Consider the following 16,532-nt stretch of genomic DNA (forward strand, 5'->3'; position numbering starts at 1 on the left):
CCCCAGAGTTTAAGTTGTTCCTCTTTGGATTGAAGCAAAGGTCAAACGTGAATGTAAAAAGTTGGGACTGAGTTCAAACCCCTATGAATGACTTGTTTTTTAAACTCACAAAAAATCCTACTAGATGTCTGCTACTCCTCTTGGCTGCTCTTGGCTCTAGCCTGCTTTTGAAAATATTTTCTAATCTATCGTGGGGGGGAAACTATGATTTACGCTTGTTTTCTGTCGTACGTTCGTTTCGTAAATGAGGGCCAATGGGAATTTGTGACGCAGATGGTGAGGTGGTGAACTGAAGTCAGACTGCAGAAATTAAATGTGGGAATACCGATTATGCGTAGTATTTTCAGGAATTGTTGCCTCACGCACATTTTTTCACTCCATATTCCCCACGTTAAATCCAGCAATGTTATTTGTGCTTGTACTGAGTCATCATTGTTCCATAATCATCTTGTAAAATCAAACTCAAATTTCAAATCAAAATTTGTTCTAATATTTAATCTGCGCTTTCTCACCGTTACATTGTCCGCTATGGAGCGCAGGAAGAGGCAATCTCTCGACTGCATGGAATATAGCAAAGCATCCAATACCATAGCATTAGGTAACGGCAGAACACTAAACAACTAAATACATGTCTTTAATATTGTGCATCTATTATCAAATGTCAATCGGTAACTTTACTACTGTTAATGATTAAAACTGTGTTTGTTTACCCTGTGGTGGGGATACCACTAGTAAATGCTGGGATTTTGGCAAAGTGTTAACAATCACAAATTGTAGTAAACATATAAATACTGCGGTTAATCGGGAGAGAAAGAGACTTCAGGGACCATGACGATGACTGGCTAATGTGCTGTATTAAATTCCCCAAAGCTGTGCTCTTGTATCTATATACTGAATTGTGCCTAGTAGAGAGTGCAACGCACTGGAACCGTGCCATCCCGGTCCTAATACAGGTCCTTGGCACTCTGGGGGTGACCGGCTGTTTCCAGAGGGAAATGGCATCAAAAATGCTGTTTCTGAGGCAAAACCCAGTAATGCAGCGGAATTGTGGAATGTAGTTTGATCGTCTTGGGCTGGAAAACCTGTTCACAAGTGCCAGAAGTTGGTAAACTCCATGCAACCGAGATGTAAAGCAGTTCTCACAAGTATTGGTTATGCAACTAAATAGTGCAATGATTTTAAGTAAAGCAAACCCTTGAGAGGAATTGACTGTGCAGTGTTCCCAATTCATTGATATTATGGAATTTACAGCTATTCTAAGGATTTTGAGCTTTATTCCCTTTTTTTAAACACACTGCTATTACTCTGAACACAACTGTATATGGGTAGTCTATAGATTAGGTTTACCTACACTGTGCGAGAATAGGAAATTATAGATCAGTTTTTACCAGCGTCTAAGAAGTTTTATTTTTTTACCCGCCAGTGCATGCTTCGGCATAAGAAAGAACAACTGCCAGCATTCATGAGATGCTTTCCATTGACTATTTATGGTTAAGAATGGGTGTGTATAGTGCGGGATAAGAGGCTGATTTATGTGCGCACACTTTGAACATTGCTTACAGATGTGCGTATGCCATTTTAGGCTTTTGGGCGTACGTATACTTTCAGAAAGGATCATCCAATGCAAAGTTTTATAAATAAGACCCCTGGACAGAAATTCTCATATAATTGTCAGTAATTTAACCGCATCTTCATTTCATTATTTATTTATTAATTCAGAATAATACACACGTAAATGTGCCAGAGTGTTTTCCGAGGGCTAATTTCCATCCGCAGTCCAATTGGCAGGTTGGAGTTACAGTAAAAAAAAAGGCATAGGATAGTAGCATTTAGTATATAAAAACAAAAAAAACAGGACAATTCACTAGTAGAAAAATGGAAACACAAGTTAACGGTGGTTACACGTTTGGTATCACAATCTGGATCACAGTCACGATCAGCATGAGTGAAATGAATGACTAGTAGTGGTACAGGTTACTGATGAAGGAAGGCGCTGCCAGAGATGGGCTGTATTTTCATTTTTTGCCTTTTCCAGAACTCCCCAGCTTTAAAGAATGAAGCAGTGAGTTTGCCACTAAAAATGTTGAAGGGTATATTATAGTGCATTTCATCTAGTGGTCATTAGACTTGCAAACAATGTGCTTGTTTATCATAATAGCCAAGGATGCCCCGGTCAGACAAGCTTGTTTATTTCTTCTTGTCTTTGGCTGAGTGTCCTCACTTGATAAATTTCCCATTAACTCTTCTGTTCCACTTAGCGGTCTGACCATGTGGGACTGAGTGTAAACTCACACACACACACACACACACACACACACACACACACACACACACACACACACACACACCATACACACATTTAACATGCTTATGTCATCTAAATGTCATGTCAACCCATGCATGCATAGGGCGGTCTCACACACAAATATTACCTTATATATATTATCTCTTTTCCTCTCTTAATCACACCACAACACACACACACACACACCACACACACACACACACACACCACAAATGCTGCTGATATACTGTATATTTTGGCATTCCTCTGGGCCTGCTTGGGCACCTAGTTTGCAGGATTATGTAGCACTTCCCTGCAGGCATATCTTCTTGTTTCATTCCCCATTCGCTATCCCCTATAACTACCCTTGACCATTGCCCTTTTGTTTGCTAAATAAGAACAGAGAACATAAACAAAGCACACAGTGTGCATTTCAGCCAGTGTCTCAGTGGCCATTTAGCTTTCATGCTGCCCACAGTTTAGGAAAAATGGGAGGAATTAATTTAGTCTACCTGTCACAAGAACGAATCAAATTTGACAGCAGAAGGCACGCTCAACTTGTTAGTTGCGTCTTTCTTGGCTTTGTTGTATTTTCAATAAAAAAGGGGTATTCCTGTAAGGAAAAAAGGAAGATTAGAAACTTTATTCCTAAAGAGAATGTAGGTTGTAAAAAAAGAAGAGGCTTCATGAAGAATGATAATGAGAGAAAAAGCTAAATTGGTAAATTCTGTGGGCTAACGGACAGAAACAAAGCTGTTTCCATCAGGCTTCTGTGCATGAAAACAAGAATCAAAAGCAGAGTTGAACATATGTGCACCGTGCACAATAAGAAAAACATATACATATACTAGTGCATCTATGTGTGTGTAAAAACGACAGCTGCTGATGTGTCAACCTGTGAGCACCAGCCATTACACGGAAGCAAGATTACCACTAGGCAGGAGAATTAAAACATCTGGCAGGTATTTTTAAGGAATGGCACTGGAAATGGGTGAAACAGACACTGTAACTGACAAAGATGTATGTATCTGCTCAAATGTGTATCATAAAAAAGCTGTTAGGTATTGCTCGTATATTACATTTATAATGTTCCCCTTACTTATTTGGCCTTTAGTGGCTAAAAGTGTATAAATTGCACACTATGACGGTATATTAGCATCTTCGTGATTCATTAGACTAGTTTTAATGTTTTGTCTTAGCTGGGTTAGCACAACTTACATTTTAGCACTAATTAAAGGTCCCATGGCATGAAAATTTTCCTTTTTATGAGTTGTTTTTATCTACATTAATATGCGTTCCCCAGTGGCTAGAAATGGCTATAGGTATAAACCAAGCCCTGCTCTGCCTTTGGGAAAATGACAGCTCAGATGGGCTGATCTAGAATCTTGCTCCTTATGAGGTCATAAGGAGTAAGATTACCAGAGAATTTGGCCCACCCATATGTGAGAAACATCATGGCTTTCAAACGAGCAAAGTGGCACTTGGTCAAGGCCACAGCCTCCACCTTGCCTTGCGACCCCTAACCCCCCAATTTTCCAGAAATAATATTCAATAGTGGTAAGTTTGAACTCTCATTGCACTCCACGGGATCATGACTTTTGACATCAGTGCCACTCTTGAACTGAGTCCGTAGGGTATGGCATACAAGGGATGAAATATTTCGTATTCTGAAGATTTGCCGTCACAGTAGAGGAGTCGTGCCCTGCGTAGCACAGTTCACACAGACACACATTGAGAGAAGCCGTGATAATAGAAATGTAAATGCACAGACGATCTTACAGATCTTTCACTATGTTCGTGAATACACTGCAGATGTGACCGATAAAGAAGAAGCACATATATGTTATTGTTAGGGGATGTGAACATGTAAGAATGAACATGGCAGTTAGAAGGATGTCTTAAGGCATTGCTTCCTGTCTTTTGCTCATCACAGCACCCACTGTGGCGTGAAGCTCCCTGTGTCGCAATTCAGTCTGACAGATATGGTCAGAATGCTTAATCATGGCATTTATCATCTGGGGTCCGATTGCGTTTCCATCGGGCTGTCATTTGTGGGGACATCCAATCAGCAATGTGTCTTTTTGGACGTAAATACAGCAGATCATTAGACTTCTCCGTGGGGGAGCCATTCTCACAGGTTCTTTGGTCTCTGTCAGCGGATTTCACTCCAATTTAAGCACATTTTAATGATTTCTCTTCATGTAACTAAAGAGAGTTGCCCAGCTGTCTGTCTCTGCACTCTCCAGGCTAGATGGGATACTGTAGTGTATGTAGTCTTTTCAACAGATTTTTTTACCCAGAATACCTCAACAGGTTCTCATGTAGGAGGCATTCAATAAAATAAAGCAATAAAGTATTAATGTAATAATGCAATAAAGTATTTCTGATTCTGATTCTGATTCCAAACAGATGTTTTTTTAATCTGTTAACCTGATCTGTTTTTTTAACGTCAATTAGAGGGAGTATTGGCTTCTTTCAAGGCAAATGGGCATACAGTACAAATCCATATTATAAGAGATCCAAACTTAATCAATAAACTTACAAATCAATGTGTAAACACATCAAAGATGTTTTATAGCCAACTTTACTACAGTAAAGCAAAGTGATATTGATTAGCTGTTGGCTGACTGGCCTCTGCCCCTGAATGAATTTTCCAGTCAGTTTTTCCTTAGGCCTAGAGGCATCTCCTTGGTCCTTTCTTTATCAGTTGTAGGTTGAGGTGACAAACATGCACACTTAAAATACAGTCAGGTTGAGACCCATAGTGTATTGCCTTCACAGAAAGCACACAGGCATACTACATAAAGCTACTCCTTTCTGCACCAAGCAAACACTTGTTATGTCTCTAATTCAGTGCAGTCTTGGAAGCATAAGAAATAAATTGGAGCCATTCTTCAACTTGCACAGGCTAGGTGTCTGTGAGAGTCAATAGTACGCTAAATACTTGGTGTTAGAAGTCCAGTTCTGGTGCTGTGAGTTTGGCTGCAAGTCATTATTGAAGCCCCCATGCACCACAGATCTATTGGCGTGTTTTCCTGACATGGGGATTAGTTACAAGAGCCTGTGGATGCTGGGAGATGTAGGTCCACTTTGTTTGTGAGGAGAGACAGTGTAATTGTGCTAAGAGGCTGTCATAGTCTACCAAAGGTAGGGACCACCAAGGTGTCTTCACTTCTGCATCCACTCACACTGGGGTAGAAGGACCTTTTGAAAGATCCTTTGACAAATAATTGTCTCTGCCCCACATTTAACTAAATGTTAAATCATTCCTGCTTATGTCCGTCAGCTCTGTCTGATGACACAACATTGGCAGCTATACTATTCACATTTAAAATTGTTTAGGGTCGCTAATAGGACTAATTACTCAGCAAAATTAGTATTTTTTCTGCTGATTTCCAATAGCAGGACCTGAAGCTCCGCAGTGTGAAAATCTTCTTTTTACTTTTTGCTAACCTTTTTGTAAATAATAACAAAAAGTAGTAATCAAACTAAAAAGAACTGGTAGCCTTTTTATGCTAATGCATCTCTTTCACAAGAGTTTACAAGAGAGGTTAAGAATAAGTAGACTAAAATGTACTGTTCATGTGAGGACATTCAAGGTCACTGCACCAGATTTCATCTTTATCTTATAATGACCTAAACTTTTTTTACTGTTAAAGAAAATAGTTTGTTCTACTACAGAGACCTCTGTTGTTAATGTTGTGAAACTGGCGATCATATTATATATATATATATCTCAAGTCATCAATCAGCAACCGTATGATCAATCACATGTCAACTACACTTTAGCAGGTTTCACCTTATTGGATCATCTATCACATATAATTGCATGCTGTGTTTGTGAACTGTAGTCCATGAATGATCCACTAAAAGTCCTCTGAGATCTGACAGAAAAAGACAAAACTCTTCATAATGGTATTCCGAACACTCAGAGGATATCTTTTGAAAGTAACAAGGGTGACATTTAGATACAGGTGTAGATGTCTGCGTACATGTTCTTAATCCTTTTCTGGTGCTGGTAGAGGAAAGTGAAATAATCAGAAGCCAGAATACAATAAATCAAATAGCAGGAGTGGGATGGAGTGGAGGAGGGAGACGTGTGGGTTAAATCAGTGTACACAGCCCCAGAGAGGAGAGGAGGAGGAGAGTGGGAGGACTAATTGTCTTTGTAGAGGCTCATAAAGTGTAGGGTCATTAGTGTTAATCATGCTGTGCTGTCACATAGGCAGCTGCGATTATCTGACTTCTATTGTTGCTGCTGCTATCATCCACCTCACACTGTAAGTGCTCTCTGTCTTTGTTCCCTTGTGTGACTGGACATATCTCCTTTTCACCTGCGTCTGTCTACCTGTTTTGCTGTTTTTAAACTGTCAGGAGTATGCTTTCTCACAAACTCAGTTGCCATTGTCAGTTTCTCTCTCTCTCTCTCTCTTTCTCTCTCTCTCTGTGTCTGTAATTACATTTCAACCTGAAAGTCAACAAAAGTGCAGGGTATTTATTAAATTGCATATGTTGAGGGGTCACTCTGATCGCCCAAAGCATAATGCATGTATCTATATTCAATTCAGTAATAAATGTTATATGAATTCATGTCCTAGGTTTTGATGTACCCAAGTTGCTAACCATCACAACCTTATTTTCTAGCTCTGTGAACGAACACAGACATACATGCTGCTTCGGAAAATTGCATACTATGTATACTCAATATGTATACTATCGTTCAACATACTTTTGTGTGAATAAACAGTGTGTATCTTTTCCTGAGCGTCTCCCTGCCGGTTGGAGGCACTTAACCATGGCAACCCGTGCCAACCTTGGCTCTAAGGGCATCGCCAGCTTAAGTTACTGGAAAAGGTAAGCAACTAGTCCAACCGTCGCGGGTAACACAATCACTGATTTTTAATATGTAGAAATGTAAATTGAAGCATTATTGACGTTACAGAGCTGCCTTGGTTGCTGTCCATTTGTCTGACGTTGTCGACAGCGGGATAATTATGTCGGCATAGTTTCTAGGGTCTGTATATTGTAATACTTCACCAGAAATAGTATGAAATTCATGTACTACTGGTTACATACTGAGGTTTTGGACATATTAAAAAAAAACTTGCATACTATTTTGGACGCAACTATTGACTGCAAGATTACTAAGTTAATTTGACCTGTTTTACCTGATTAAGAATCATATTTTTATTTACACACAACTAACACTAAGATGTTTAAATGGCAGAAACACACATAAATGTAGCCTTAGTCTTAAATTGAGCTCCTTGTGTTTGTTATTTTTAATGAGTTTGAATCTGAATTTATTTCTAACCTACAGTATGGTTCGTAGTGTAAGAATAACAGTAGTAGTATGGTAGTATGGTCAATGAAGCAATACATGCAGCATGACTTGAATTCAGTATCTTGACTAACTATGCAATATGTTTTTACATGATTTGACCTATTTTTGGACGGTGTTGCATTTCTAGGTTACAATAAGCAGTACTAATACATTCCTTAACTTGTAGTAGCGGTACTAGTAGTTTCAAGTTGTAGTACTATAAGAATACAAATATACTAGATGTAAACAAAACTATGAAAAGGCATTAAACGCTTGTCTACAATTGGCCCTAGAATCTGAAGACACCTAAAACTCCACTATGAAAACTGTTATAATTCAAGGTTACAGAGAAGATGTTTAACTGCCTGTCTAAAAGTGTTGTGCAACAGCATGATTGATGACCTCGGACTCTCTCTGGCAAACATACCTGAACAACAAATGTCTGCTCTGCTCCAGCAGCCCGACGGTTCCTTTTGTTTCTTTTCTTCAGCGAGCATAAGCTGGAGACAATAGGTTTAATGGGATTATAAAGGGCATCAGAGGAGTTTCCATGGATCACAAAGCTCACAAGAGATCCACAAGGCGCACCAAACGAGACAATCAATATGGTTAGATAGGTCTTTGCTTCCTGTAACAATATGCTGACCGTCCATCTTGTCTGGTTGGAGTAAGCAGCCGGGGGACCTGTGGACCTGCGTAGAGGGTCAGGAAGAGGGTCCGGGTCGATGTTCTGGGGCCCTGATCTGAAAACCCAATTATCCGAGCATTTCAGTGAGGCTTAATTAGGCTTGTCTGATGTGCAGCGGATTCATTATGTTTCTAATTAAGTCCCTATCAGCCCCATAGAAATGATGTCTTTATGGTACATCAAAACCAAGCTGCACTATGCTGACATGATTGCAAAACTATCCTCTGGCAATCTTCCTAAGTGGGTGGTCGCATGGAGGTTGTTGTCTCCTTCAAGAGAGGCTTTTGAGCATAGTGTTCATCTTGTGGGCCACTGGGGGATGGAATGTGTTGTGGATTGAGATAGATGTCTTTCTCTATAACCAAGATAAACTAAAGACAGAGTATGAGGGGTTTTAAGAGCAGATTTGTGGCTTCTAATCTGAAAACACAAGAATTACTTATGTTGGTAAAATGTACTATTCTAAAAGTTTGTTCATGGACTTACCAACACATCCTCATACTTAAACGATAGAATAGTTTTTTTGCCAATGACTCCCAAAACAACATATACGAGTGTTGGAAAGTACATTACCAGCAACAGAAGCATGTTGTGAAACTGTCCCATTTTTAAATATGTGGTTAACACTGTACATTGAACAAAACTACTTGGTGACGTTTAGGAAAAGATCATGTTTGGGTTTGAATAAGTAGTTTGTTACATAACTTAAGAAAAGTTAAATTTATGTACTTAAGTTAAAATAAGTCAACATTGACTTTTAGTTTCACACGTTACACGAACAGCTGTACCCTGTGGGAAATCCATCCATCCATCTCAACCTCCTCCTTACACTGACTTTGCAGCTCTTTATACTACATCACCTCACTTCCTCCCCCGCTTCCGGCATTATCACTAGGCCCACTACGTGTTACTAATGGGTCATAATAAGCTGCTAGCACATATATTGCACACTAGATGTCCGTCCAGGGAGGGCGCTCAGGAACTTACAGATACCGCTTGACAAAGCTTATAAATCTGCATTTGAACAGGAAGCAGGTGGAAACCTTGATGGGGCGAGATTACTGAGAGTGTAGGAATCCTTGACAAGTAACATTTTTGCTTTTATTTTTACAGTGGCATATCAGGTATTGTGAAAGAATGAATTTTGAGAACCTCTTAAAATGTGATACGTAGGGGTAGCCTACAGCTCACTCAGTTAGTGCGCCCGCCCCATGTTGGCTGAGTCCTGTAGTGGCCTGGGTTAGAATCCAGCCTGCGGCCCCGTGCTGTGTTTTATCCCCATCTCTCTCCCCCTTTCATGACTGTCCTTTCTATCTAATAAAGGAAAAAAAAAGAAAAGAAAATCTTTAAAAAAAAAAGTGTTCCTTCAAGGTCTCATGACATGGTGCTTTTGCATGTTTTTATATTGGCCTTAGTGGTTCCCTAATACTGTGTCTGCAATTCAGCCTTGGTGCAGAATTACAGCCACTAGAACCACTAGAACACAGCCTGCCTGAGCTGTCATTTCCTTAAACACAAATTTACACCTATTGCCATTTCTAGCCATTGGGGGACCATAGGCAAGCTGGGGGGACGCATATTAATGTTAAAAAGAATCATGCCATGGGACCTTTAAAGCGTAACACAAAAGTAATTCCTGAGTTGAAAAACAAAAAAGAGGGGTTTTGAAGTGATTTTGACCTTGAGAAAAGATTTCTAAACTTTTACTTCCTTTAAAACACCTATTCATGTGCATTCATATGCAAATGCATTCATACCACAATGGGAGCTGCACCTTGGCAAGATGTAAAGCAATATCGGTAAACACACACTGCAAAACATGTCACAACCGTTCAAACAAAGCAGCACAGCTAGTAGGGCTTTTTTCCTTTATCTATTTTGTTTAAGGCTTCGACCACAAGAGAAACAGAAGTTCTGTATGAGTAGCTAACTGCTGCTGATTTAGAGTATCAAGCTTATACGACAGGGAGAAGAGAGGGCTGAAGTGTAGAGAACATGTGGAAAACATTTGGATTGTAGAGCAATGCAACACTTACTGCACCGGATCATGGGAAACACATTTGAAAACCAGCTGTAGAGTCAACAAATATATACAAAACAGACAATTTTTGTTGTTTCTTTTCTTCGTTTCTTCTCACGTTTCTTATTTTTAGCATTTGGATTCTGCATACATACATTTGAATGGACTTTCCAGTTGCATAAGTGTTGAAACAGCCACTTAACAATGGACTGAATATTTGGCAGGCACACAACCAACAGAAGGACAAATGTGGCTGCAAATGTTGTCACTTGTGTGTCTTTAGTAACTGTATGGCTCTATTTTAATGAGAACTTGATTACAGGGCAGTTTCTCTGGTAGTGGGCCACAATTTCTTTCTAGAAAGACTATTTTTTTGAAGCAAAAAGCAAGGTAATCAAAATTATATTTTCTCTGTTGAGTTGTCAGGGTAGCCTTCATTTTATTTCTTACAGTAAACACATTGTTTTTCTTGTAGTCTTTGGATTAGGAAAAGCAGCATGGTATACATGTATATCAGTAGCATTTAATAATTTAAATAGACACAATCACAGGCAAAAGACAAAAAAAATGGTTGCCCCCTTAAAGGGTTGTTTGTTTTTGGGTTGCTGTACATTTATGCCAACATGTTTTCTCTTAGAAGCTCGCCTAATGGTAAAAACTGCCTGCCATTTTAAAGGGAATAAGAGGAGCTGATGTGATTGGCCATCACTGAAGTTCACCCAACTCCACAATACATGTTTTCTTCACCAAAGTTAATACACTCCCAGCCTATGTTTGCTCACTTCCAACCTTAACCTAAGTAGAGCCCATGGTCCTTGAGTGCTGTGTTCTGTTGTGTAGACCACTTTGGAGTCACCCAATGTGCCAGAGAAAAATCAATATGGCTCTTGTGATGGTGACCTGTGTTCCAACAGGTTTCTACTGATAGGACCTTTCCTTTTATCAATGGTAGATCAATGCCACATAGTGACAGAAAACCCGTTGGGCATTGGGGTAGAATATATCACTCAATCAAAACACCATTGATCCACTGTGAATTTATGAAATGATTTTTTCTATATCATCAGTTTCCTATCCATGATCATTTGAGCAGCACAGGTCATAAATTGATATCTAGAATGACTGGCGGAGGAATTGTGTGTCAGTGTTTACATCTGAACATTCATTCATATTTATGGAGAACTGAAAAAGAGGCCCAGGTAGAAATGTGATCAGCCTACAGAAAAATGTTTTATGCATAGTTTGTCATATTGACTGACAGGGTCTGACACACTTCAAGGCAATAGATCACTCAAGAGCCCTGCTTTGCATTCTGTAAGAAGAGTCACTGGGCCTTTAATTGTAAATCCTTTTAGAAAGGCATTTAGCTCTGTGTGTGTGTGTGTGTGTGTGTGTGTGTGTGTGTGTGTGTGTGTGTGTGTGTGTGTGTGTGTGTGTGTGTGTGTGTGTGTGTGTGTGTGTGTGTGGCCAGTTAGAGAGCATTGCTGCTGGGAGACATTAAGAGAAGCTGTGCAGGTTCCTCTTGGGGAAAATAGGCACTGGGAAGCAGGTGATTGCCTGGATAGCCTAAACCGTACTTTATTTGCCCTGGTCAAAAAACACTCTCTTCCTCAGTGAAAGCGCTTTGAAAATAGATTGATGACAATCAGCTAATTCTAGGTTGTGTGGTGTATATGAGTGGGGCATAACCATGCATACAAAGCACCAAAAACAGTGGGACAGCCTGGTGGGATACCCATCTTTTTCTCTGTTTTTAGCATAAAATATCTGACATCACTCTTAGTGGGGGTGAAAGTAATTTGAGAGTGGAAAAAATTACCTGGATTCTTGTTTGTGGTCAAGACTGTAAGTGTATATATGATTTGCTTGTGGCCCCGGAGTAAGATCAGCTCTGTTATATTTCATCATTTTGACAGAGGGCTCGACATTTGTTTTTTTCGAGACAGTGTTTTGAGCTGTCAGTGCCAATAAACACTATACACCATGGAACGCTGTCAGAGTGATTGAGTGGGTTGTCATAGAGAGTCATATTCCTGATAGGTAATTTTGATTGAATTACTCCAAACTGCAATCAATAATGATTACAGATTTTTTTGACAAGCAAATTTCTGATTTACATGTAGATATCCATTTAGAGAAAAATAAATAATTTCGTATCTCAACCCAAACAATTGAGATGTTTAAATGAAAACTGCCTATAATACTGTAACCCTAAAAACTTTTTACTACCAGCTAATTATGGTAAAGGTAAATATTGTTAAAGGATTCTCACTGGACAATTCTATTGCCTTTGGTGATCTAGAGGAGCAGGACACACCTTATTAGGAATTTTAGTAACTGGATGATTGCCTATATTTCAACACATGTCGACACAGTGGGGATCATTTTATATGAAACAAATAAGGATTACTGCTATTTGTAGAATTTTACACTTAAGGCTGCATCTTGTAAATACTGACTCAAGATAAACACTGCCTGACTTTTGCTTTGCATTTCGATGGAAATCATTTTTCCTTGCATCAACAATGCTTATGTGACAGCTTTAACTAAAACGTTACTTGTGATGTTGACTCATTCTCCAAAACGTTTGCCTCAAGATAAATAGCAAGTGCTCTTCTGTTGACTGAAAATAAAAAAACAAATGGCTCAAGATAAAAGGCACTTTACTGATTACTTTCTATTCATGAATAATCCCAGATTACTTCATCATAATAACCCTATTAATACACCTGGTAGGCCCAAAATATGGTGGAAAATTAATAACTAGCTAACCTTTTTCACTTATTAATTTTTTATTTCTTTATTTTTGTTTCTTTTGGAGTTTTGAGCCACAATAATATTGGCTTTACTGACATAGCTTTTGTGTTTAGGATGAACTAAAAACGTTTAATCAGCAGGTATTTCACCTTTTCCTGACATTTATTTTTTATGTTGGATTCAGATGATCCCAAGGATATAAATTTCTAATTGGTCTGAGTTAATTTTTATTCCTGCTTCTTAATATAAGGGTTAGGGTTAGGGTTAGAAATAATATTTCTAGTTGTATCACTCCTCTATAACAGTAAAGTGATTATCTTTGAGTTGTGGACAAAACAAGACATTTGAGGACGTCATATTGGACTTTGGAAAACACTCACCAACATTTTTCACCATTTTCTGACATTTTAGAGACCAAACAAACAATCACTTAATTGAGAAAATAATCGATAGATCAATTGACAATGAAAATAATCCTTAGTTGCAGCCCTAGTTCCATTTATTATGGCCCGACAGTGAGACCCAGGCCATGCATCATTCATGACATGATGTAACCGATTGGTTTAAAGATTGCAAAATTCAGAAAAAAACACTCATGTTCAATGGCAGCACACTGGTTGTTTTGGTCTTTTCTCCAAATAAAAAGAAAGCTATTTTATATTTCAGCAGCCACTATGAGAGGTACAATCTCCTGTAAAAGCAGGGTTATGTTTTTAGGGAAAAAGTATAGCCGTTTCTTTTCAGCATGCAAGGTTTAAAGTATTCTGGCACTGTGCTAGATCTCTGGCCCGTGGCCATGAGGAAAAATAAATACATAAATTTGGGAACTTGCATGCGGTTTTATATTTTTGAGTCCAGTGATTCACCTACCAATGGTGAGAGGAATGCAACTCTAACTAACGCGGAGCTTTAAGTACTCGGGCCTGGTGCCGGATTTCTGGGGTATGACTATTTTAGAAAATTAAATTAATTAAAAAGTCCACATGGGATTTGTTTTTGATGCGCTAGGTTTAACCAATCATCAAGCTTCCACCTACTAACAAAACAAATTTAACCCAATCAGATGCAAAGTAGGGCGGGTCCTTGCCAAAAAGCCATGTGAAAGCTAAACAAAGAAAAGTTTTTAATAAATGTACATGAAGCAACTAATGTCAATATGGACAAAATCATGAACTTAATTCACTTTTTTGATGAGGACCTGGCCAAAGTAACAACACAACATCTAGAAAGTTTTGTTTTCACAATGATTCAATGTAGGATTATATTATTGCAATATGAAAATCTACAATGACTCTTATTTAATATATGGTTGGAAGAAGTAAAATTGTATCCAAAACTCCTGAAAAGTTATGACTTTTATTATTGTGTAATGTAAGAAGGACTTTAACTGGTTTGCCAGTCAAATTAACTTTAATAAGTGCGTATTGAAACATTACTCTGTGCCCCCCCCCCCCCCCCAAAAAAAAAAGTTTCAGGCTCAGGATTTTTTTTCACTTTAAGCCCCTGAGCATTTCAACAGCCCACATTGGCAATTTGTTACAACCTTTGACTCATGCCAAGGAAATCTCCCCTCAGAAAGCAAAGAAGGTGTTTCTCATTGTTGCTGTGCAGAAACCTGCGAGACATGGATTGCATTTCACACATAAAGAAAAGAATCACATTTTCTAGGTACTGACCACAGCCTGTCCCCATATGACACCATCACTAAACAAATCACAAATTCATTGGACTTCAAAAGTGGACCTTGCTAAGTTATGGTTTTTAAATCACAGCAATGTTACACTTCAGCCTGGCCACGCTTGTCCTTATCAATTGCTATAATGGTCAGGGACAAAGAAATTATGTAGTGAAGCTTATCAAACACCAAATGACCTTTGTAGAAACATGGATTAAATATGTGTAACCAAATATTGAGATTGGAGACTTTATAGTCTGGCTAAATGGATGTACAGTGCTGGGATACAGCTGACATGAGGCACGGCAGCCTTTGATGTAGCGTGTGATGCTGATCGCTGTCGCCGTGAGGATGCTGATCAGACCAAAGGTCTCTCACGCTCCAAATGTCTATAATGCAGGAGGCAATGCTGAGATAAAATATTTGAATGCAAAAAAATATTGAGTATTATTATTAAAAAAAGCACATAAATACTGAAAAACTGAAAATATTGAAGCAACAACTGCAAATCACATCCTTGAACCACATCCTGAAATGAATAGTGACTTAATTTCACAATCAGAATTGGATTATTACCAAGTAAGTAACAACCTTGGTGGTTGGTGAATACATAAACCTATTTAAAGGAAATAATAAAACAAAGTTCTGCAGCAGACAAGAACATCTAATGTAAAAAAAAATGTAAAAAGACAATAACATCAATATGTACAATATAACTGTTTAACCAAACTAAAAGAAGGCTACATGGTTTTGTTATTACCAGAGAAACTGTTCATTGAGCTAACGCAGCTGCCTTTTACTCAGAAAGTCTGGAAAACAAACCATGTGCAATTTCATTTTACACATCATTTAGCAAGCTAAGCAGATACACCATTATTGCCTGGTGGCAAAGGACTAGCGAGCCTCTGAACACAACACTGCTTGGATGGTGACAGAATTAGCACAGCTAAGTGTTTCACACTCCAAAGGTCAGAAGCTTGCGGTGATTGAATATTAGCTTGTGTAGCACAAATGAAATCAATTACCTTCGTGCTTCATGAAGGGAGATGAGAATAGCAAGAGGGAAGAGAAAGACAAGTAAATCTGATTGAAAGGGACAGTGTGAAGCTCAGTAGACTGACTGCTCCAATTCACAACCGCAATCATTCACAGTCACTTTCGTTGCTGGTCATTTTCTCTCGGTACCATACAATACCACATCCACAACGATATTGTGCTCCTGCCTTACCTGGACTTCATTACACACAAAAACACCTCTTCCGTAACAAGATTTTTAACAAGAACTTGAAAAGGTTGCATCGTGCTGTGGTTCACACATTGCCTTTTTGTTGTGTTAACTAGGCCGTCATGTGTCCGCTCCACTAACTGCCAGTTTACTCCATTTATCTCTATGCAGACGGTTAAACCCCTTTCCCACTGGCCAAAAGAACCACTAACACCCACTAACATCTGCTTTTTGTTTTTAGTGGGAAAGGTTGCAACCACCCTTCATTCTCAGAACAAATGACTGCAGTAGTCAGGTATTTATCAGCTCTAGACATGCAAATGTTTACCCCTTTTCTGGCGTGATGCTATGACGTGTGTCGCCTTCGTCTGTAACTTCTGTCATCTCAGCCACAAATTCCGTCCATCTCCGCCCAAGCAGCACTCGTTTTACATTACTCTGCACCGACTTTTAAGAAAAAAAATTATATACCTGTACATACAAGAAATCTTTATAGTGTACCTGTTACCATTAGTTTCTTCTTATTTTTAGTGTGATTACACAAGTTTCAAAAAACTGCA

Source organism: Etheostoma spectabile, chromosome 15 (assembly GCF_008692095.1).
Source record: "Etheostoma spectabile isolate EspeVRDwgs_2016 chromosome 15, UIUC_Espe_1.0, whole genome shotgun sequence".
NCBI lineage: Eukaryota > Metazoa > Chordata > Actinopteri > Perciformes > Percidae > Etheostoma > Etheostoma spectabile.